Source organism: Zingiber officinale, chromosome 7B (assembly GCF_018446385.1).
Source record: "Zingiber officinale cultivar Zhangliang chromosome 7B, Zo_v1.1, whole genome shotgun sequence".
Classification (NCBI taxonomy): domain Eukaryota; kingdom Viridiplantae; phylum Streptophyta; class Magnoliopsida; order Zingiberales; family Zingiberaceae; genus Zingiber; species Zingiber officinale.
The window spans coordinates 63254872-63280465 of NC_055999.1; the positions used below are offsets into that span (position 1 = coordinate 63254872).

General features: G+C 45.1%; 1 pseudogene; it reads right to left on the minus strand.

The window, feature by feature from the left end:
- Positions 1-9698: 9698 nt before the first annotated feature.
- LOC122004382 lies at positions 9699-10464 on the minus strand (annotated as a pseudogene).
- Positions 10465-25594: the final 15130 nt, after the last annotated feature.

Below are 25594 nucleotides of genomic sequence, written 5' to 3' on the forward strand. Positions count from 1 at the left end.
GATTTTTTTGTCCGACCCAACGGCGGTCAATGCTGACGTCCTCAGGATCTCCTCGGGATTCGGGTAAATCCTCGCCATTAAGGCCGAGCACGCGACCACGACAACGTAATGGGGCTCATTAAATATGCTCCTATGAGCGGACGATGCGTGGCGGCACCGCCTCAACCGCACGATCAGCCCGTACGATTGATGTGACCTCAGGCTTTTTCGAATTTTGACGGTGAGATCTTATCCTCGAACTGGGCGACCTGGATCCGACGGCTTGGAGGGATCAAACCCAACCTATATAAAACCTTCCTCCTCCTCCTCCGCCGCATTCTGCTGCTCGTGTTTTCGAAGCCTCTCATCTGCGTTTAGTGCTCCGGCGAGTCACTCCTCTGCGTTCTGGTCATTCGCCTTCTCCTCCGATCCTCCTTTTCTGTAAGGACTCTCTGCCAATCTCTTTTTCGTTCTCTCGCGCTTTTCTCTGCCTTCCAGTGGTGCTCACGTTCCTTTGACACTGTTCTGATCACCTTCTCCGTCGCCCCTTCTGTTTTTCTTCGGATTTTGCTCTTCTGTTCAGGCAATGGACAGTTCTTCTCAACCTTCTGAAGTTGCTCCTGGCCCGTGGTACATAACCATGGAGTCACGGTTCACCGCGCGCGACGCGGAGAGCTTGGTAAATGCCTTCGACCTTCCTTCCAATTTTAAACTTATTTTGACTTCGCCCTCCGACCGGCCACACCAACCATCGTGCTGCGCAATTTGTTTTGTCCGCGATCAGTTTGTAGCCGGGCTACGGTTTCCTCTCCACCCGTTCATCGTCGAACTCTATAATTTCTTTTGCATTCCGCTCGCCCAGCTCGTACCTAATTCCTTCCGTCTTTTATGTGGAGTTGTGGTGTTATTCAAGATCCACAACATTCCCCTCCGTCCAGAGGGTTTTTACTATTTCTATTATCCCAAGCAATCCGAGCTGGGCACTTATCTATTCCAGTTTCGGATCGGCTTAGTCTTTTTCGATAAGATGTCCTCCTCCAATAAACATTGGAAGGAGTATTTCTTTTTCTTGCGTCTCCCCAGGAGGCTTCCTTTCCGAACGCAGTGGCAGGTCGGGCCCCCTACTTCTCCCGAGATGAAGAGGTACAAGACCCGACCGGACTATCTTCAAGCAACAAATATGCCGGCCGGCCTGAAGCTCGATATTAACAAACTGCTACCGGAGGGTGTCATGTACATGTTTGGTCTGAGCCCGAGCCGAACCAAACTTCCGAGCAGCTTTGGTAAGGAATTTACTTGTGTCTTTGCTTTGTGTCTAACTGATTTTCTTCCTCTTCTTTCACAGCTAACATTGTGATGGAGCCCATGCTGTTCGGCATCCTGAAGAAGAAGGCCGAAGCGATCGAGGCTACAACGGCCAAAGAAATGGAGCGATTGGACATCGCTCCGGTCGGCTCTCACGAGGGTGAGAGTGAGGCGGGCGTTGGGGAGTCGGCCGCTCAGACCTCTAGCAATGAGCCTGTCGCTCGGGAGGAGGACTCCGAGCCGGAGGAGGATCTCCCCATTAATCGGAAGAGACGCAGGACGGAGACGCCTCTACGTTCGGCCACTTCCGCAGTACAAGCGCCCAAGCGGACGGGGACTCTTTCTCCCGGAGGTAAAGCTCCATCAGTTGAGGCCCTCTCATCCGACCGGACACCTTCTCAGCTGGACTTGCCGACAGCTCCTATCGAGGCATTGCCGGTGAGCTCTCTGCCCCCCCCCCCCCCGTGCCTCGAAGGATTCGTCGTTCAGGCATCCTTTCCACACCGTCCGACCAGCCGTCTGGTCCCTCGGTGTCCGCTCATACGACGCCAAGCGGACTTCGCACCATAAAGGTCGTTCTGCACCTTCCAACTGAGGACTATGTGGCCGAATCCGCTCGGCCGACGACTCCTAAACACGTCATCACCATCCGTGGGCCACTAGCTAAGGTATGGGAAGACGCGCGTGCTCGTGTCGCTGTGATGCCTCCCGGTCAGCTGGCCGACAGCCACATGCAGCACGCCACCGAGGTGAGTTTCCCGAAACTTATTTGCATGGCTTTTCCGTTCGGCTCTTAACCGCTCCTTGTTTGTCAGAACTTGGTGGAAAGCGTGGTCGTTGCCAATCGCCTGGCGATGTTAGAGGAAGAGATGAAGAAGCTCAAAATTTTCGACGGGGCATCCTCCTCTCAGGCACCCTCATATACCGAGCTGCAGAAGGAGCTGGCAAAGACTAAAGAGCTGCTTGAGGTCGAGCGGAAGAAATCTATCGATCAGGCATACATGTTAGCCAGCTCGAGAAGTAGGTCAAAACCTATGACCAAAAGATAGAACTCGCAACCACTCGGAAGAATCGCGCTATCGCCGATCTAGACGCGAAGAATGTTAAGGCTCAGGCCTTGGCGCAGCGGGTGCAGGAATTGGCCGAGCTACTGGACGGCGAGAAAAAGGGTCGCTCGGCGAAGGTGGTGGCTCTCAAGGACGAAATGAAGGCCCTCCAAGAGGCCCTCGAAGCCTCACGCGCTGCCCTCAAGGAATACCAAGAGGCCGAGCCGAGCCGATTCGTAATAATAAGGCAGAGCTACGTCCGCTCGGATGAGTTCATTCAGAAGGTCTGCAATCGGCTCGTCATCACTTTCGAGCTGGCCATCACTGCCACGGCGGATCATCTGAAGGCCAAGGGTCACCTTCCGGAGTCTTTCATCATTCCCATCCGGGAACATGCTACTCTTCTCACAGCCATCTCGAAACATGTTTTTAACTACCTTGAGTAAAGTGTCTTTTGTAATTCCGCCGCTTGGTCGGGAAACCTTATTTTGAATGGAACTTTGCATTTTGCTTTGTTAACTGGCTTTCCTTGGTTGGCGTAAATAACCGTGTGGTCCGAGCGGGTATCGTGCCAGAAGGCCACTGTTTTTTACCTATCGTTGGGATTTAGGGTCGCCGCACACCCATCCTTAGAAACCGGGCCCTAGCATAGCCGAGTGACGATCTCCAGGCTGGGGGCTTATAGTCCGACTCTAGAGTTTAACGTCGCTGCTCGACGGTCTTCCGGCCGAAGGGTTTATAGTCGCCGGTTCGACTCTAGAGTTTAACGTCGACGCTCGACGGTCTTCCGGCCGAAGGGTTTATAGTCGCCGGTTCGACTCTAGAGTTTAACGTCATCGCTCGACGGTCTTCCGGCCGGGGGTTTACAATCGCCAGTTCGACTCTAGAGTTTAACGTCGCGGCTCGACGGTCTTCCGGCGGGGGGGTTTATAGTCGCCGGTTCGACTCTAGAGTTTAATGTCGTCGCTAGACGGTCTTCCAGTCGGGGGGTTTATAGTCGCCGGTTCGACTCTAGAGTTTAACCTTGCCGCTCGACGGTCTTCCGACCGGGGAGTTTATAGTCGCCGGTTCGACTCTAGAGTTTAACGTCGCCGCTCGACGGTTTGATGTAACTCAGCCGTTCAGCGCAAATTGTTATACCCTTGTGTTCTATGATTCCCTTCCTACAACCAAAGGATACAGGAGAACGAAAATATACATAAATGATTACATTGGCACACCTTTCACCCAACTCGGTACGGCTGGAGATGGACAGCGCTCCATGGTCGTTCGAGCTGTCGCCCGTCTTCATCTTCCAGGTAGTAGGCACCCGATCGGAGCTTTTCGGTGACCCTGAAGGGTCCCGCCCAGGGAGCCTCCAGCTTATTCACGTTGTCGACCGGCTTCACCTTCTTCCACACTAGGTCGCCGACCTGGAATGCTCTGGGGATTACTCGCCTATTGTAATTCTGCTTCATCCATTGCCGGTACACCATTAGCCGGACGGCTGTCTTGGCTCGCGCCTCGTCTATCAAGTCCGGCTCCAGTCATCTCCGATCGGCGTTGTCCGAGTCATACTATTGCACCCGATCAGATTCGATTCCGACCTCCACAGGAACAACAGACTCCCCTCCATACACCAAGTGGAAAGGCGTAACCCTCGTTCCCTCCTTAGGGGTGGTACGGATCACCCATAATACGCTGAGAGTTCATCTACCCAACTGCCCCCGATATGGTCGAGCCGGACTCGCAGAATTCGAAGGATCTCCCGATTGGCTACTTCAATCTGCCCGTTGCTCTGCGGATAGGCCACGGAGGTGAAGTGTTGCTGAATGCCATACCCCTCGCACCATTCTCGGAGCTGCTGTCCGACAAATTGCCGCCCATTGTCGAACACGAGCCGACGTGGAATGCCGAACAGGCATATTATGTGTTGCCAGATGAACTTTTTGACCATCTACTCGGTTATTTTTGCCAGCGGCTCGACCTCCACCCACTTTGAGAAATAGTCTACCGCCACTAGTAAAAACTTCCGCTATCCGGTTGCCATGGGGAAGGGTCCTACAATATCCATGCCCCACTGTCCGAACGGGCAGGATACAACGGAGGTCTTCATCTCCTCCGTCGGCCGATGGGAGAAGCTGTGATATCTTTGACAAGAGAGGCAAGTGACGACGGTCCGAGCGGCGTCTTCCTGCAGTGTTGGCCAGAAATATCCGGCTAGCAAGATCTTCTTTGCTAATGACCAGCCGCCCGGGTGCCCTCCGCAGGATCCTTGATGCACTTCCTTCAGTATATATTCCGCGTCTTTTGAGCTGACACACTTTAACAGCCGGCGGGAGAAAGCCTTCTTGTAGAGTTGGTCCCCGATGAGGGTGAACCGGCCCGCTCTCCTTCTTAGCAACTGTGCCTTAGCCCGATCAGACGGGGCAGCTTCGGATCGCAAAAATTCCACTATGGCCGTCCTCCAATCGCTTGGGAACAGGAGGCCCTCTATCCTGTCAATGTGAGCCACTAAGGATACATGCTCGATCGGTTGCTGGGTGGCAATCGGTGTTATCGAGCTCGCTAGCTTCGCCAACTCATCTGCCGCCTGATTCTCCGTTCGGGGGATCTTCTGTATGACAACCTCGCCGAAGTTGCTTTTGAGTTTGTCGAAGGCCTCCGCGTACAGCTTCAGCGTTGTGTTGTTGATCTCGAAGGTTCCCAAGAGCTGCTGAGTGACCAACTGTGAGTCTGAATAAATTAACACCTTACTGGCTCCTATGTGGCGAGTGGCTTGCAATCCTGCTATGAGGGCCTCATACTCTGCTTCATTGTTGGTTGCATGATAATCCAGCCGAATGGCCAGATGCATCCGCTCTTCTTCTGGTGAAATCAACAAAAGACCGATGCCGCTTCCCTGCCGTGTAGCCGACCCATCCACATACACCCTCCAAGTGGCTTCGGCCTCGGGGTTCTGCAATTCAGTGATGAAATCCGCCAAAGATTGCGCCTTAATTTCTATCTGGGGTTGGTACTGTATGTCGAACTCGCTGAGCTCGGTTGTCCATTTGATCAATCGCCCAGATGCTTCGGGATTGAGAAGTACTCTTCCCAAAGGGTTGTTCGTCATGATGAAATTGTGTGCGCGAGAAAGTAGGGTCGGAGTCTCCTGGCGGCGAGGACTAACGCGAAGGCAAGCTTCTCGAGACCAGTGTAGCGAGATTCAGCGTCCTTTAGGATGTGACTCAGAAAATACACAGGCTGTTCTTCGCCGTCCAACCTTACTAATGCCGAGCCAACAGCATGCTCGGTCGAGGATAAGAATATGCGGAGCGGCTCGCCGATAGCCGGCTTGGCTAATACAGGTAAGGAGTTCAGATAAACCTTCAGAGCTTCGAACGCCCGGTCGCATTCTTTGTCCCACTGGAATTTGGTGGCTTGATAAAGAATCTTGAAAAAGGGCATGCTCCAGTCGACCGTTTTGGAGATAAAACGCGAGAGAGCTGTTATCCGACCGATAAGGCACTGAACTTCCTTCAAATTTCTGGGCGGTGGCATGTTCTGCAATTCCTTTACCTTGCTGGAGTTCGTCTCTATGCCCCGCTCGGTGACGATGTAGCCCAAGAAGCGTCCGCTTTTTGCCCCGAACAGACACTTTTGGGGGTTCAGCCTGACTCCGTACTTCCTCGGTGTTCGGTAAGTTTCCTCTATATCTGCACAAAGATCCGCTGCTCGGAGTGATTTAATAAGTATATCGTCCACATATACCTCCAGGTTGTGCCCGATCTGCTCCCGGAACACCTTATTCATGAGGCGCTGGTATGTTACCCCGATATTCTTTAGACTGAATGACATCACGTTGTAGCAATAGGTGCCGCCCGCAGTAGGAAGCTTACTTTCTCCTGATCGTCACGTGCGAGCGGCACTTGATGGTATCCCTGATATGCATCCAACATGCATATCAGCTCTCACCCAGCCGTCGAATCCACCATTTGATCAATCCGGGGCAAAGGGTAAAAATCCTTCGGGCATGCCTTATTCAGATCCTGGAAGTCGATGCAGACTCTTCACTTGTTACCTGGCTTGGAGACCAGCACCACATTCGCGAGCCAACTCGGGAATTACACTTCCCGTATATGGCCGGCCTCTAGAAGCTTCTTGACTTCCACTCGGATGATAACATTATGCTCCGCGCTGAAGTCCCTCTTACTCTGCTTCACGGGTCGAGCATCCGGTCGAACATGAAGCTTGTGTTGCGCGACGCTCGGCGAGATGTCCGGCAGCTCGTGCGTTGACCATGCAAAGACGTCGTGGTTTCGCTGCAGGCATCCGATCAGCTCCTCCCTCTGGCCTGCTCCTAGGTCGGATGCAATGAACGTAGTGGCCTCCGGCCGGTCGGGATGGATCTGCACCTCCTCATTTTCCTCATACACTAAAGTCGGAGGCTTCTCAGTTATGATGTTTACCTCTAAGCGCGGTGCTTTCCGAGCGGACCTGGATTAGGCTCGGACCATCTCCATGTAGCATCGCCGGGCTACAATCTGATCTCCGTGGACTTCTCCCACTTGGTCTTCCACGGGGAACTTGACCTTCTGGCAGAAAGTTGAGACGAACGCCCGGAACTCATTGAGAGCCGGTCGACCCAATATGACATTGTAGGCGGAGGGAGCCTCGACCACAATAAATTTAGTGATCCGTGTCCTTCATAGTGGCTCCTCTCCCAACGAGATAGCCAGCCGAACCTGCCCGACCAGAAGAACCTCATTACCGGTGAACCTATACAGGGGGTTGTCATTGGTAGCAGCTCGGCTCGGTCAATTTGAAGCTGGTCGAACGCCTTCTTAAAGATGATGTTGACCGAGCTGCCTGTATCAATAAATATACTGTGAATAGTATAATTGACTATTACCACTCGGATGACGAGAGCGTCGTCATGTGGCACATTGACTCCTTCGAGATCTCCGGGCCCGAAGCTAATCTATGGTCCCCGCTCCCGCTCTTGACTGCAGCCTATGACATGGATCTTTAGCTGTCGAGCGTGTGCTTTTCTGGCCCGATTTGAGTCTCCGCCCGTTGGTCCACCAGCGATGATGTTGATCTCGCCTCGAGATACATTGTTTCTATTTTCCTCTTCCTGAGTGGAGGGCCTTGCTCGCTCCTGTGAGGCTCGTGGATTAACCTTCGGCTGATGATGATGATGTCGCTCGGGCGACTCCCTAGCCACCGGTCGTCCGGTATTTTGGTGTCGCAATCGCCGATCAGGTGAAGGGAAGCGGCGGCGATAGCTTCTAGGCGCGGGGTGAGCGATCGGGGGAAGGGTCTGACAGTCACGGGTGTTGTGAGTGGCTGACTGGTGGAGTGAGCAGAACATGGGGGTCCATACCTTTCCTTTGTACCTGGGTCGATCGGCTGCCACGTGTTGAACGACGTGCAACCTTGCTTCCTGATGAGGGTGCGCTACCTCCGCGCGGGGCCCTCTCGGTGGTGGATTGTTGGTTGGTGGTCTCCGCTTGGCCTGCCCTAAAGGTTCGGACGGAGCTTCTTTTCTTCTGGTCGCCTGAGCTTCCTCCACATTAATGTACTCGTTGGCCTTCTTCAGCATGTAGTCGTAGTCGCGGGGCGGCTTTCGGATGAGCGAGCGGAAGAAATACCCGTCGACTAGGCCCTGAGTGAAGTCATGCATCATCGTCTCGGATGAGACCGTGGGGATATCAATAGCCGTCTGGTTGAAATGCTGGATGTAGGCTCGGAGGCTTTCTCTCGACCCCTGCTTCATGAAGAATAAGCTGACGCTGGTTTTCTGATAACGCCGGCTGCTAGCAAAGTGATGGAGGAACGCCATCCGGAAGTCCTTGAAGCTCCGAATCGATCCGTCCGGCAATCTCCGAAACCAGCGTTGTGCGAAGCCGGACAGGGTGGTGAGGAAGACCCTGCATTTGACTCCGTTGGTGTATTGATGTAGAGTGGAGGCATTGTCGAATTTACCGAGGTGGTCTTCCGGGTCGGTCGTACCATTGTACTCTCCAATTGCTAGTGGTGTGTAATGCTTCTGGAGTGGGTCTTGTAGGATCGCCTCGGAGAACTAGAGATTGATCCGCTCGGGGGACGACTCAGATTGAGATGCCTTCTCCTTCTTGACGTCCCACACAGGCGCTTCATCGGATGACCCCTGGTTGGCTTGGGCCAGTTCGGACGGAGTCTGGAACAGTGCCCAATGGAACAGAATAGGGGCGGGCGGCGTGTCCCCCGGGGTGTCGGTCTGCCCTTTATTCTATGCCCATGTGGAGTATTACTCCGGTCGATCTTCTTGTGCCGCTCGGCCACCTGATGCTGAGGTTGCCTGTTGCGCCGTCCGCTCAGCTAATGCCTTCTTCTGTTGCTGCTCTACTATTTTTGCTGCTCTCGCCTTGATAAGAGCGTCGAGCTCCTCCTGAGAAAGCGACACGGTGTGCGGTCGTCCGGCTCCTTCCATCTTCTCCTCTCGGATTCAGGTGTGTTCCCACAGACGGCGCTAATTTGATCCTGTCCGAGAGCTAAGTCGACGGATGTCGGGGAGGTGGCGCTCTCTGTTGCCTTCGTGTGGTCTTCATGATGACGTGGACCTCTGGTGAACCTGCAATAAAGTCGAGCCGGGAAGGGGTTCCCGGCGACGACCCTCCGACGCTCAAGTCAGGCAACGAGGAGAAGCAGAAACAGAGTAACGAAACTGTGGCTACAGTAGATGAGGGATGCATACCTCTGTTGAAGTTTGAGGGTCCTTATATAGGACCCCTAGGAGGCGCATGCACGTTTTTCAAGGCGTGCACGATTCCCAAAGCATACCTCAAAATGGATGTGCCAGAAAAGCGTGTCTGACGCCATGCCGCAACCGTTCGAGCATATCTCTGACGTGACAGTGGAAACTTCCACCGTACGATTCTCTGTCTGGTCCGATTGTTGACCATGTTGTCTGTCGGCGACACATGTCTCGAGAAGGATACCTTCAGTTGTCCCCTTTGTCTCCTTCTATGCCTTTTGTCTATTACCGTGCTGGGCGGGTGAGCCACTCAGCCATATACTCGAACGAATGTGACCTTCGCTGCTCGACGGTCCAGCCGAGCGAGCCGGACGCTCGGTATATCAGCCATTGTATGCCAACTCAAGAACGTCGAAAACGCGACCCACGGGCGAGCTATTTCCATGCCGATCGGGACGCTACCCCGGCCGGTCGACCAGGCGACCTCCCCCGATCGGCAAGGTACTACGATTGACCCTCTTGACTTTGATCGCCGCGTGTCGTTGACCCTACCTGAGTGGGCCCCCCTATCCTACTACCTGATCAGTCAAGAAAAAATCATACTATATATCTTCTTCCTTTTCTTCATCAATCAATGTTCAGATTGAAAACCTCTCAAAGTCCTACAGTCAAAATCCTAGCAATGTGTAGTAGATTAGAGTGATGGGAAGTGCAATCAGCATCCCAAAGATGACCCTGCAAAGTAAAAACATTTGAATTTTAATAGGGATGAGTATTCTAAGGGTCGTTTCACCGACCTTGAGATAAGAAGAAGAAGAAGAGGGCATATACCCTGTGCTTAAGATATCAGGGTGCACATCGTACTCTTTGGCAAACACAAATGGCACAATTCCTTGGGGCAGAGCTGCATGCACGATTGCGATGCGCAAGAGAGATCCACGAAGGCTGATCGCGATGGAAGCAGCAGCCATGACAGAGGGGCCGGAGAGGAACCTCACGACCATTGCTAATGCGACGACCGAGTTGCCGTAGGCTATAATTCTCGGCTGCAATGCCATGAGCAGACCTGCACACCGGGCCAGGAGTTTTTGGTTCACTGCTGCTAAATTAGATCCGAGAAGAGGAGTGGTGCGAGCTCACCGAGACTTAACATGGCCATCCCGAGCCCCCTGCATCCGAAAGCAAGGAGATCGACTTTGCGATAATGGCAGGCATTTCGATTCCCCGCCTGAAAGGATGGTCACAGGGCATCAGACTACTCTTGAAGTTCAGCCGTAGTAGTTCATGCTACCTAAAGGAGACGAGAGACCAGCCGACTCCGAGGAGGCTCGAGTTTCGAATGAGCTTGCGCCAGACCATGACCAGTATGAGCCTGGTCATCACGCTTGCCGGAGGCATCGAGGGGATCACAATTTCATCATCCACAGCTTTCATGGTTGAGTTCAATCCTAGCTATGAGAGGCTCTGCACATCCCTTTGTGCAGGATCAATTCTATGGCTAATTTGTTTGTTCCTGAAGCTGAACTCATCGATGCCATGGCTGAGCTCTGCTAAGCTCACAGAATTCAAGCCATGAGTGAATCACACTGATGAACAGGTAGCAAGAACAAAGTTAGATGTTGGGAGTTCTTTCCCTGTTTAAGGTATTAAAGAGGCAACAAAGTTGAGGATCGTATCGACAGTGTAAATTGCATGAATGTTTTCTAAGAGATCGAACAGTTGATAGAAAAGGAGCATGAAGAGAGGTCGAAAATCTCACCTTTAGGGTGGTGATTGTTGTAGAAAGTTGTTTGAATGAGAGCAGCAACTCAGTAATATAATTGCACCAAAACAGCAAGCATACAGTAAATAGGTAAATAAAAAGAGAGGTCGAGAAAATGTTATCTCCGATTGAAGCGTCGGCATGCCGACTATCTTTAGAGAATTTATTGCCGGCCACGGTGCAGAGGCTCTCCGGCAAAATTCTCCCAAGATCCGACAACCACTCGTGTCGTCCGTAGGTGCACTCCAAGATGAATGTCGCACTCGGACTCAACCTCAGATCGCGGAACCAAGCCTCAGACTCAGAACAAGGAAAGGAAGGGAGCGGACGAACACACAGAGGAAGAAGAGAAAGCAAAGCAGCACACAGATTGATCGAGTGAAGAATCAGAAAGCAGACTGCATATTTATTCACTCTGAAGCACTGCTTCCCAAAGCGTGCGTTGCTTCCTCACACTGACAGAACAACCAGGTGTGTCGCTTCGCTTCCTTATGCGGAGAGAGAACCAAACAGGTGCGTCGCGTCGCTTCCTCACGCGGACAGAACCAAACCAGAGACAGCGCTTTGGCAAAAACTAACCAGGCCGCCTGCAAGCGTGAGGCCCACGAGCTAGGGATTTGCACCCCCCTACGCGCGATGATCGCGTGCGCCACGCCCGGTTTATGGATTTCCAGCTCAAACCCCCCGAAACCACCTGATTTGGGCTTCTAACCTTAACTTTTCTAAGCAAGAATGGAAGGGCTCCATATATAAGGCCTTCTAACCTTCTTAGCTTAGCAATGTGGGACTAAATGCATATACTTATGCATTACCAAAAAACAAAAGGAATAGTTTGAATTAAAACTCAACAATCCTCCACTAAATCAAATTATTTTTGGTCGAAAACAAAGATATGTTATGAGCCTTGGTTGCAATGAGCTTTTAGTGAAAATACCTTCCGGTTTAAATTTTCACCTAAGTACACCAATCTTATTCACATAGGTTTGAAGAGAACTCAGTTTTGATCTTAAACCTTTTATATGTGAAAATCAATTGGTAACAACTCATCACAGGCGACGGTTGAATCCTTTTGGGTTGGTGCATTACGGCCATGCCACCAAATCTTGTTTCATAAGTGCTAAGGAGAGTTGTCTAGACCCCCCATACTGCGGCCACACAGTTACACTCACATAGGTGAGTTCTCCAAGGATGTACTGCGAGCATCCTGTCATTAAGACCTTGAACTCATTAAGAGCTCCTAAGCTCATCCTTACTAGCAGTCAAGCATCTATCCAGGGAAGAGATTATGAGATTACATCTCAATTAATTTGATGCTTACGGTTCACTCTTATAATTTGTTTATACCACATTGAACTTACTTCTTAGGATCTCCAATCAGATAGGTTGGGTTGCCGCTATAGGTGAAACCAAGATAGGCCTCAGTCTCATTCCCTTACTGGATCTCTTGATTTTCTCATAATCAAGTTATTTAGTGAGTGGATCAGCAATATTGTCTTTTGAACTTACAAAGTCCAATGACACCACTCCAAGAGACACTAGCTCACAAATAGACTTTAATCTTATTCGTACATGTCTCTTTTGCTTCTGGTTATACTTGGAGCTTCTAATCTGAGCTATTGTTATTTGATTATCACAGTGTACTGAAATAGAAGGTATTGGCTTCATCATCAAGGGAATTTCAGAAAGAAGACCCTTAAGTCAATCAGCTTCAATTACTGTGGTATCCAAAGCACACAATTCTACCTCAGATGTAGAACGGGTTATAATCGTCTGTTTAACAGACCTCCAAGCAACTGCACCACCTCCAAGTGTAAAGATATAACCAGTAACGCCTTTACACTCAACAGTGTCAGCTATCCAACTAGCATCACTATATCCCTCCAGGACTACAGGGAATCTCCCATACTACAAGCCCAAGGATATAGTGCCTTTTAGGTATCTGAGTACTCTGTCTAATGCATCCCAATGCGTTCTGTCCGGACAGCTGGTAAACATGCTCAATTTCGTTATAGCAAAAGAAATATCAGGTCTAGAACAATTTGCTAAATACATTAGACTACCTATGATTTGTGAGTATCTTAATTGAGACACTGTCACACCACTCTTATTCTTGTGGAGATTTTTTGAAGGATCATAGGGTGTGACGACAGATTTAACTTGGCTATAGCCATATTTCTCTAATACTCTCTCAACATAGAGTGACTGAGAAATTGCTATTCCATCCGTTGAACGAGTCAACTTTAGCCCTAAAATCATGTCAGCACAACCCATATCCTTCATATCAAACTTACCACTTAAGAGGGCCTTAGTCTCATTAATAATAGAAAGGTTAGAACCAAAAAGTAGAATATCATCTACATATAAACATAAGATAATACAATTATCACCTTTCATTTTAGCATACACACATTTATCAGAGTCATTCATTTTAAAGCCAAACGATAGCATAGCTCTATCAAATTTTTCATGCCACTACTTTGGGACTTGCTTCAAACCATAAAGAGATTTGACTAACCTACAGACTTTATTCTCATTTCCAGAGACTACATGTCCCTCAGGCTGATCCATATATATCTCTTCTTCAAGATCTCTATTAAGGAATGTCGTTTTGACATCTATTTGATGGACCTCAAGATGATATATGGATGTCAATGCTATTAACACTCGGATTGTAGTAATTCTGGTAACAGGAGAATAAGTGTCAAAATAGTCAATTCCTTCTTTCTGTTTGAATCCCTTAGCAACTAGGCGGGCTTTGAATTTATCTATTGACCCATCAAGTTTTAGTTTTCTCTTAAACACCCATTTACATCCTATAGTGGTACACCCAGGAGGTAAATCTACCAACTCCCAAGTGGCATTAGAGATAATAGAGTCCATTTCACTTTTAATGACCTCTTTCCAGTGTTTAGCTTCAGGAGAAGCCATAGCATCTCTATATGTCACAGGGTCACCTTCTATATTATAGGTGATAAAATTCTGGCCTAAATCCGTAGACACACGTTGCCTCTTGCTCCTTCTCGGTTCTGTATACTCACTAGATTCATCTAGTCTAGAGTGACTTGAGGAAGGTGTACCTACTACGGATAATAGAACCTCTACGGCAGCAGGATTATCTTTAGTAGGAATACCAGATATAGACTGAGGTGTTCTCGTCTTCATAGGAAATATATCCTCAATAAAATGTAGCATCGCGAAGTTCTACAATAGTATTTGCATCTATTCCAGAAATTTCAAATTTAATAATCAAAAACCTATATGCAATACTATTTTGAGCATAACCCAAGAAGATACCATCTACGGTCTTTGGACCAAGTTATTTGGAGGCACCCTCCAAGCCCTTTGGAGGCACCCTCCAAGCCCTTTGGAGGCACCCTCAAGCTACGAATAAGATTTCCAGGAGCTATAAATGGCCTCTGGAGCTAGGAAATAGAACAACAACTTATGTAATCACTTTTCTTGTTATTTCTGAGCTTTCAATGTGTGTAAAAGGCTTCTCCACCTTCAAAGAAGGAGATTCTTAATGAACTTTTCAACTACCTTAGATTAACAACCAACTAGGTTGTAACCAAGTAAATAGTGGTCTTTTACTTATTTCTTTAAGTTATTTTTAATTGTGTTTCTAGTCTAAGTCCAAGGATCAAGAAGGGGGTTTTATTTTTCTATTTCAGGCAATTCACCCCCCTCTTGTCGGCCCCGTTACACCAACATGGTCAACCTTGACCCACTTGAACTTATTATCTCGTGCCAAGTATCCGGTCCTGCATGACCCACTTGGACTTCCAAACACTAGATGTCCGGTCAACCTTGATCCACCTAGATTTCAACATGTCTGACTTCACTCACCAGGGCTTTCCAACACCTGGCCTCACTCACCAGGATTTACCTCTTCCTAGCTTCACTCACTAAGACTTTTCTCATTGCCTAGCTTCACTCACTAGGGATTTCGCCTGCTTCATTCACTAGAACTTTTCATCACCTAGCTTTACTCACTAGGATTTTTCCACCTGGCTTCACTCACTAGGATTTCTCATTTTCACTCACTAGGATTTCTCATTTTCACTCACTAGGATTTTTCAAACTGTCTGGATTCACTCACCAAGACTTTCCAACTGTCTGACTTCACTCATCAGAACTTTCTCACTACTCGGCTTCACTCACCGGGACTTTCCACACCAAGTGTTTGGTCAACATTGATCCACTTGGATTTTCATCTTTTGCCGACATTCCCGTTGGACTTGCCCCTACCTAACCTCCAGTTAGGATGCCCCAATCAAATATCCGGTCAACCTTAACCTACTTGACTTCTGGTTAACCTTTGACAATCAATATTCCATATGGATAATTACACCTGCAATCTCCGTACATTGTCAAACATCAAGACTCAAACTTGAGCCAACTCAAGCTTAATCAACCTAGTCAATCTTGACCCGGGGGAAATTACACCAACAATCTCCCTTTTTTGATATTTGACATTACATTTAAGTTAAGCTCACCCTAGCCTCAACTTTTTCTTCATGCCAAAGTATGAATGAGAGTTTTCTTCATTCTCCCCCTTAACAAGAGGGTAATCTCCCAATGAAGGTTTCCTAACTTAAATCCTATATTCTCCCCCTTTGACACACATTAAAACTCTTCCCCTAAAGAGTTATTCGTATGTTGCTCACAACCTTACTTGTTCACAATATCACAATGAAGATCTCATACCCATCATTGTCTTCAAATGCTCATCCTAGAGCATACATCTATAATAAAGGTTTACAACCATCCATTGTTTAAAAAAATCATATCTTTAAGGAGTAGCTCCCCCTTAAAACATGCTTCAATCTGCTGTCATTGTACCAACAGTGACTTGGAGTTCCTGAACATTTAGAAAATCTAAAATTTGAAGTTGTGAGCTTCAAAAATCAATATTGAATGCAAACTTCTACCTAAACTTTAACTTAGTCTTCCTTAACCATTTCAATCTTATTTTTATCATGAAAACTATCCTTAAATGTTTACAAATGAGTTTCATATGTATGGATGGTTAGCACGACTAAAAGTGGCTTAATGGACTGAAATAAGACCATTTCAGCTAAAATCAACTTTTCCAATCGATTGAAGTTGGGATTCAATCAATCAAAGCCATCTAATCGATCAATTGATCGATTCCTCTAGGCTATATTCATGGAAATAACACTTGAATCAATCAACTGATCGACCAAATCACGAGTCAATTGATCAACTGATCGATTCTACAAAGCTCTGCTCATGAAAATCCCAGTTCAATCGATCAGTTGATCGATTGAACACCCCTAATCAATCGACCGATCAATTGGGTTTCTGATTTTTCTTAAATCAGCTTTTGATCGAATTTCAAAAATACCTAAATAATTCTATGATTTTCCAAAAATCACAAAATTTTACATAGACATTATTTAAGTCATATGCTATCATGATAAAATTATTTTCTAAGAAAATGCATCTCATTTTCAAAGATTGACACAAACTTGGAAACTCTTGAAAACTTCAATGTTTTGCTCTAGTTTATGTCTAACTATAAAATGGTGATTCCTATCAAAAGATAGCCTTCATCAAGGTTTTCCAAAAGTATTTTGAAATAATTTTCAAAACTAATTTCCAACCATATTCCTTGGGCTAAATGTACATGACTTGTACACTATCTTTTCCAATGATTGGATACACATAACTATTTATTTTGATGAATTTAAAACTCAAAACGATACACTAAATCAACATCTTGAATTTTATTTATCCTCCTAATATCTCACTTGTATCTAATGTGCACTAAAACACATACAAGTTAACTTATGGTCTTTGTGAGATGTAAATATTGGTTTTCCCTAATCTAAGGTTTCATGCAATCTATCTAGGTATTTAAATTGTGATCATCCACCTAGGATGTCATTTGTTAACTAATATTATTGTCCTTAATTACAAGGATTTAAAATAATACATAATGATTTATGGCATACATCAAAATAAATAATTTTCAAAAGAAAACATACTATAGCTACATGATGTAGGTATGACATGACTTGTGATATTTTTCATAGTGATATGAATGCAAATATGATGTCATGGCATATGATGAACAATTAATCATGGAAAGTTAGTATAAATGAAATATCTAGATTATCTATCTAAGTGTTTCTATCCTTAAACTATTTGCTAAACTAAGAATAACCTAAGTTGCCCTTTTTTCTCCTAAGAAAATGTCAAAATCCCAACTTGACATTTCTTTGACCTCTATTCTAATTGTGCCAATTTAGTTAAGCTCAAATTTTTAAATTTTGGTACACTTTACTCTTCCAAAGAGTAAACAATTAGACCTTCTCATTTTTAAGGAGTACAACTACCTTGAAAATGCCCTCCAAGTGTCAACTTCTTCAATATTAGGTTAACTACCCTTCCAATTAGAGTTGGCACTCTCTAAATCTATCTAGGGTATAAAGAACACACTCTTAGAAATTTAAAACCTATTGGTGCTCCTTGGGTGTGCTAGGTACTCACTAGGGATACCTTCCTTAGGGATACCTTCCCTAGTTTCCTTCATAGGCTTCTTAGAAGCCTTGGTCACACTCATCTTCTTTAGGTCAACTCTAGGGATAACTTCCCTTGTGACCTTCCTAGTGACTTTCTTAGGCTTCCTTGAAGCCTTAGTCATATCGGTCTTTGCAAGGTGAACTCTAGGGATGACCTCCCTTGTAGCCTTGACTTGACCACTTGACCTAGGGTCAGTTCCATAGTTATATGGAACCCTATAGTATGAAGCTACATCCTTCTTGCCTTTTGGTTTATATCCCAAACCTCTATGGTCATTGGATGACTCTTGTCTATCTATCCCTAATTTATGCTCATTTGACCCCTTAAAAATATTTTCCATTCTTTTTAGGATCTTTACTAATTTATCAAGCCTTGACCTCAAGACATGATTTTCCATCCTTAAATCCTCAAATTTTGATTTTTTCATTAAATCCTTGAGTTTTCCTTTTCTTAGCACATATCTAATTTCCTTAGAATTTTTGCCTAAATTATTTTCTACCTTCCCTACCTTAGGTGAGGTAGTCCTAGCATGATATGAACATATTTTTCCTTAATCCCATCATACTTTCTATTTTCATAATAAATAGCATTAAATGATGTAAACTTGATCTAGCATACTTTTATCATTACTTAGAGGAATTGCATTAATAAATGATACCTTGGGTTTGCTCTTTAGAGTTCCCCCTTGACATGAGCTTCCTCCTTGACTCTTGAACGGAATCTCCTCCTTGGACATTGACTCTGGTAGTGCCCCTTTTTCTTACACAAGAAACACGCAACGTGTTCCTTACCTTTGCATACTCCGGGGTTGACCTCCTTTGGCTTCTCCTTAGCCTTGGGTGTCACTTTTGGGATACTTACTCTTGTAATGTTCATTTTCTCTACACTCAAAGCAAATAATGTGATCTTTCACTATAACAAAAATGTTAAAAGACAACACTACAAAGACAACAGTTTTAAAAGAAACTATTATGAATTTGGTAAAAGATAATGATTTTTGATAAAATAGTTGCCTTTGAGCTCCCATAAAATACAAAAGACAATAGTTTTGTGAAACCATTGTCATTGAGTGACTTTTTTTTAAAATCAATAACACATTTTACAATGGTTATCTAAAATCATTGTCTTTAAATACTTTTTAGGGGTTACGACAATAGTTTTATAAACCGTTATATTTTTTTATATTATTTTATATAGTCAAAGACAATGGTTTTAATAAACTGTTGTCTTTGACTTTATTCTTTCACCCTTGGTAGTATTTGTTGTAGCAATATTTTTACTTTCCCTCTCTCAAAACATTTTTTACGTCGTGCCCCCCTCCCCTTAGTCTTCCTAAACCCTAAGCCATTTTTCTTTCCCTCTCCTCATACTATCTCTTTACACTGCAAACCCCTCTCCGGTGAACCCTAAGCATCTCAGTAAACCCCTCTCAACGAACCTATCCTCTGAACTCCTCTCAACCTAAGTCCTCCCGCTGAACATCTCCAGCGAACCCTTTCTCCATGAACCTCTCCTCCGAACTCCTATCAGCCTAATCCTCTCTTGTTGACCCTCTCCCGCTTAACATCTCCACCAAATCACTCACATTCGTAAATTTTTAAAAATATTCTCTTGTAGTTTAGAGCTTATTTAATTAATAATTCATGTGTAGGAATTGGTTTGGATAATGCTTCTAATAACTTGGTATTTGATACTTTCCAATTTGACAATATTCTTTTAATACATTAAGTGTAGTCATATCGTTGCTTAGATGATGTACATGTGGAGCCTTTTAGAATTTCAAATACTATTATCTTTTTGTTACTTAAACTAAAAGAATCCTTAGTAATGTAATTTTAACTTGGTTTATATGACCAAGATTTGTTGGTTAAGATTTCTCAAATTTTGGTTGTTTGATAGGGATCCATGAATCTGAACGAAGTAACCTTGTACATTGCTACTAGCCAGATTTCTGATCCTAGCCAAATTTTATTTTTCCCCCTAAAGTATATCTTATTTATTTTGTTTGCATGTTGTATGTTTTATTTATCTTTATTGATTCTCTTTTTATCTATGTCTAGTTATTGGTCAAGCTATACAATACTGAGGAACCTATTTTTTTTTACAAATATTATTTGTGTGATGTATGTTTGTGTACATTGTTGGTGCGATAAGCATTCGACGATCGAACACAAGTTTTGATAATGGTAAAGGGGTTCAAAGTTAAGGTTAATTATTATCTAACATGTATGAATGAGTTTGCAGGAAAGTCCTAACTGGGGTTAGGTAGGTAGAAAATCCTAAGGGACGGAAACCTTAGGTCCTAGGGGGTGGTAACCCTAGGTGAAGGAAAACCCTAAGAGGCAGCAACCTTAGGTTCTAGGGGGTGGTAACCCTAGGTGGTGGAAATCCTAAGGGGGGTAACCTTAGGTCCTAGGGGGTGGTAACCCTAGGTGGTGGAAATCCTAAGGGAGGGTAACCTTAGGTCCTAGGGGGAGGTAACCCTACGTAGAAAGTCCAGTCGGTCTGGAAGACTGGACTAGCATCAAGTATGCTCTCCTGATTGGAGTAGGTGAGGACACATTCCCCGCGGAGGGAACAGTAGACGTTAGTTCGACCTAGGATTTTCGGTCGGAAATCTGAAGTCAGAACCGGACAGTCCGGAGACTGCCAAAATATTTCTGTTATTGTATTTATTATGTGCTGACTTTGTCTTACAGGATATGTTGGTATTTTGTGGACTAACATATTTTGCAATGACTAAAAGGCAAAGTGTGCTTCGGATGAACAGTACTCGAGGCACCCTCATGAAGTTTAGAGGTGTCTCGGGTGCAGAGGAGGAGAAGTGCGCGCAGTAAAGCTGGAGGCGCCCTCACGGAGGCTTGAGGCACCTCGGACAGCCTTGAAGGCGCCCTCAAGGAGTATGGAGGCGCCTTCAAGAGGATCAACGAAGACTTTTTCAAAGCTCATCCGCGCGGCGGATTTGGCACGGATGAGGGAGCCCTCAAGGGGATTGAGGGTACCCTCAGCAGACTATATAAGAGGGTCTCCACCAGCACTTGTATTCAATGAATTCCAAGACATCTTTGAGCTACGTACTGCTAACAAAATAATCCGGCTGAGCTATGACAAGACCCTGACGACCCGAAGCTTCAAGATTGCTATTTTCCTTGTCGGTATAATTGTTATTTCAGTTTTAATATTGTACTCTAAAGTTGTAACCTTTTGCGCAATATAGTTATTGCCCAAAGTAAACACTCAACGAGTGTGACCCTTGGAGTAGGAGTCGCTCTAGGTTCCGAACCAAGTAAATACTTGATGTCTTTTGTGTTTGTTTTCTTATTCTGTTGCTTAACTCTCGTCGAATTTCTGAATATAATAAGTGAAAGCCACGAGCGTTATTCACCCCCCCTCTAGCGCTTTTCGATCCTACAATTGGTATCAGAGGGGGTCACTTCGATTTGGTGCAACCACCGATCAAGCATATTTTTCTTGGTAATTTTCAGTTTTTCGGAGTCGATCGGAATCAGTATTCTTGCCCCATTCTGATCTAATTTTTTCATAATCGAAGTTTTGTCTCGAAGTCGGTGCAACACCACTCGAGATCAAATTTTCTTTTTCTTTTAAACTGCACTATTAATCCAGGATCAAATCCTGGGACGAGTTTTTTGTTTTTTTTTTTTCGTAGTTCATTTCGCTTTCAATGGCTCTCCAAGAAGGCTATAGCACTACCCGCCCATCGCCCTTCACTGGAGATGACTTCGGTTACTGGAAGGGTCGGATGGAGTCGTACCTTCAAACTAACTTCGAGGTCTGGATGATTATACAAACCGGCCTTGAACTTCCACTCGACGGCTCTGGAAAACCGATATCGTGCGTGAACTGGGATGCAAGCATAATCAAGAAAGTAGAAGGAAACGCCAAAGCAACTTATACACTTCAATGTGGCATAACTAAGGAGGAGCTGAACCGCGTCGACCCATTGTCGAGCGCCAAAGAATTGTGGCAAAAGTTGATCGAGTTGCATGAGGGCATGCCCGACACTAAGGTAAGCAAGAGGGATCTAATTCTCAATAAATTGTATAATATTAAATTATAGGAAGGAGAGACAGCTAGCCAGCTCCACGCCCGGATACAAGATCTACTGAACGGACTCCACGCAATCGGACAGAAAGTGGAGAACCGCGACATCCTAAGGTATGCTCTAAACGCCTTTCCAAGGAACACCTTATGGGCATCCATGGTAGATGCTTACAAGGTTTCTAAGGACTTATCTTCAATTAAATTAGATGAACTATTTACTTAATTTGAATTGCATGAACAAGTTAATGCACAATCGATCGAGAAGGGTATAGTTTTGGTTGCAAGTACAGGCAGAGTGCGCGAATCATAACCAAGACGCAGAACCAAATCAGAGTCAGAAGAAGAACCAAATTTAGACGACGACGATGACGAGCTCACGACTGAACTCGTCAACCTGATGAGGAAGCTCTACAGAAAGAAGAAAGGCTTCAACAAGAAGGATGTCAAAAAGGTAATCCAGTCCAAGGAGGCCCAACCAAACTCAAAGATGAAAGTCGAAGTCACCTGTTACGGATGCAACCAGAAGGGGCACATCAAGGCGAACTATCCGAACCAGAAAGACGCGAAGAAACCATGAAGGAAGAAGGCTCTGAAGGTGACCTGGGACGAGTCTTCTTCAGAAGAGTCTGATGATGAAGAACTCGAACAGATGAGTTTCCTTGCAATGATGGCCCGAGACCAAATCTATGAATCCGAAAGCGAGGACGAATCAGAAGCTGAGTCCGAGAGAAGCCACGGATCCATATCCGTTTCCGAATGGCCTAACCCCTTTGTAAGTATTTCTCACTTATACAATTTAATTAACTATTTAATGCATAAATTAGCTAAATCCAATATTCGGATCAAATCACTTCTAAAGGAGGTAACATCCCTTAAAGAAGTGACTAACTCCGAATCCTTAACTGACCCGATTCAGACTGGAACCTTAACTCAAGTCCAAAAGCTTAAGGAAGAGAATTCCAGCCTGAAAACTCAAGTCAAGGATTTGAAGATAGCATTGGAACAGTTTACGTTGGGTTCCAAGAATCTTGACTTGATTCTTGGAAAATAAAAAGTCGTAGACAATCGATCCGGACTAGAATTTAAAGCTAAAAGAAAATACCGGTCTTATCTATCGCTTGTCAACAGACCGAATAGAAAGTAGTCCAAGCATGAGTACCTAAGTCCAACTTGGTCAATCAAGTTGAACCTGGTCAATATTGAATCCCCAAGGATCAAGTACATTACCTTGATAGACCATATCAAGGCTATGATCCAGGGGGAGCCAATAGAAAAACTATCTTGATAATTATATAAAATTGCTTGATGATTGTTTATTTATTTTTCTTTACAATATGCATATTTAGATTAAGATAGATTAAGGACCTAAGCATAATTTACACTTGTCTAGTTAAACCTAGGGATTTCAAAAAAAAAATTAAATATATTATTTCTTTGAAAAGCTCTGTCTAGAAGTGGTGGATGATCCCATACCCAAGAAGGTCTAGTGTCTCGTCACAGCCTGGGAGTCAATCTTTGAAATGTGTATTTAATTGACTAATTGGAAAACCTAAGTCTAACTCAAATGTAAATTAATCCTTAGAAATAATCTAAATTAAAAATAACCATCTCACAAAACTACTTAAGTTCCCTGATTGATAACTTAGAATCGGGTGAGATGGATTAAGATGAATTTAGTCAAAGTTAATTTGGCTTAATTACTTAATCAACTTAATTAAACAACTTAATAAATAAATCAAATTAACTTAATCAACTTAATTAAACAACTTAATAAATAAATCAAATTAACTTAATCTAATTAATTAACTTAATTAATTTAATCAAAATTTACACAAATTAAACTTAATTAGTTTAATTAAATCTATCTAATAAATTAAGCATAACTTAATTTCTTAATAAACTAAAACTAATATTAAATCTTATACTAATTTTAAGCTCGGCAAGGCACCTCTTGAAGGCACCGCAAAACGCCTCTCGAAGGCGCCTCCAACGCAAGAGGAGGCGCCCTAGAGAGTGGCGGGAAACTTCCCACCAAACACGTTTGAGGGGCCTCTGGCCACACCAAGGCACCTCCAACACAGCCTTCAAGGTGCCTTTAAGTGCTTTGAAGGCGCCCTCAACACGAAAAGTTACAACGAACAGAGACCTCTCTGTTCGCTTTCCTCACGCATTTCTTCGTCGTTTTCTCCTCAAATCAACACGCTGGGGCGCCTTCAACCCAAAGTCTCTTCCCTTTAAACCTCACAATGTCGCCTAGGTATACCCTAATCCATCCTAAATATTTCTATATACTTTTATTGTGTATTTTTTTTGTTATATCCATGTTTGGTTAAAAAACTAGGAAACGACGCAATGTTGCGTCCACTTCCGGTAGTGCCCCCTCTGCCGATGCTAGATTCCCCACTGAGTGGCATAGGCTTGATTTCATTGAGCATATAGATTGTGTAATCAAATGTAGACATTTGAATAGACAATTTTTTTCTAGTTTTTGTCAGCCTGTGGTTCAAACGATTGAGCATTTTCGGCTTGATAAGCTGGTTTACTGTAGTAATGCAGTAAATCAAACCTTATGTGCTCAATTCTATAATAACCTAGAAAGAGTTGATGACTTGACCTATTCCACTAGAGTCGGTGGAAAGGATTTTGAGCTTACCCCCTCCTTATTACGTACTAGTCTAGATCTTAGACCCTCTACATGTCTATTTTTGTGCTACCCTAGTAGGGATTTACCATTTGATGAGCCCTACTCCCACATCACATTGGATACACTCCATATGTATTTTTTTTAGGGAGGAGAGACCACTTGGAGTTTCTAATTTTAGGTCACTCTCTCTTAAGGTTCAGGACTACATTATGTATATAGTCCTGACAGCATGCATTTTTCCTATCTCATCTCGAGATGTCCCGAAGATGCGTCCATCACATTCCTTCTTTTTGTATACATTGTGTTAGCACTTATACATAGACATCGCATTACATATTTTTTTATAACATTATTCATGCGGTCAGTCTCATTACGTCCCATGTAGTCCATATGCCCTACTGCCAAGTCTTGACATACATCTTCTCGACTATAGAGGGTATAGATATGACTGAGGGGACGCTTACCCACCTTACACCTTATGATGAGTTTGGCCAGCGTCATCTTAGATTAGCACATATAGACATCACTACTCAGGGGGTCCTTGCATGAGGTAGGCCGCCACCAGCCGATCCAGTTGGGGATGAGCCTGTTGCTCCAGCTGAGGAGTTCGGCCTAGCCCCAGACTAGTACTTTCAGCCAGCCGAGGGACAGGAGGAGTTATTTGAGTTCCCTGATGTTCAGCTATTTGGGGAGCCTCTCGATCCATCACAGCCCTCGATGTTAGTGTTGGTGCAGCGGGGCCAGCAAGAGGCGAGGGGTGAATTGCCTGTAAAATAAAAATACCCTCCTCAAAAGTTTCAACTCTAAAATAGTGCAACAATAATAAAAACAAAATCAACTAATAGAAGAGAGAAAGGAACTCAGTGATGTGATTTGATTACAACCAAAAAGGTTGTTAATCCAAGGCGGTTGAACAGGCGCACTAAGAAAGTCTCCTTCTCTAAAGGCGGAGAAGCATTTTACACACTAAAAGCTCTTACAAGTTGCTAGAAATTGAATACTAAGTTGAATGAATAATTTTCCAGCTCCATGGGCCTTTATATATCTATTGGAAAACTTATCTCGAGCCTTGAGGGCGCCTCCAACGAGGTTGAGGGCGCCTCCAGCCGAGTCAATGGATAAAACTCTATCCGAACTCGTAACAGTCATCTAAACTGGGTCAAAGGCACCTTCAATGGAGCCCTAGACAAGGTTGAGGGCTCCTTCAAGGCAATGAAGGTGCCTCCAAGACTGCAGTCAGCGCAGGCGCCTTCAGCACTTCATTGAAGACGCCTCCAGCTAGCTTTTCTAGCTCCTTTTGACTTGTTCTCTTCTTCCGAGGCTCCGAATGCATGGGTGATTACGGCCAACCGAAATAGGGCTCACCCGAACCCAATTTCTAGCCTTCTCCTCGAGCAGGCTTCCGACCCGGCTTCTCGTCCCTTGAACGCCGTGCACGTTCTTCTCATCCATCGGTGTACTCTTTCGTAGCTCTCTCATCCTTCGGACGCACCGAGCCTGTTGGCTCCCTTCCCATGTTATCCTTCTCGCTAGTTGCGTCTTCCGCT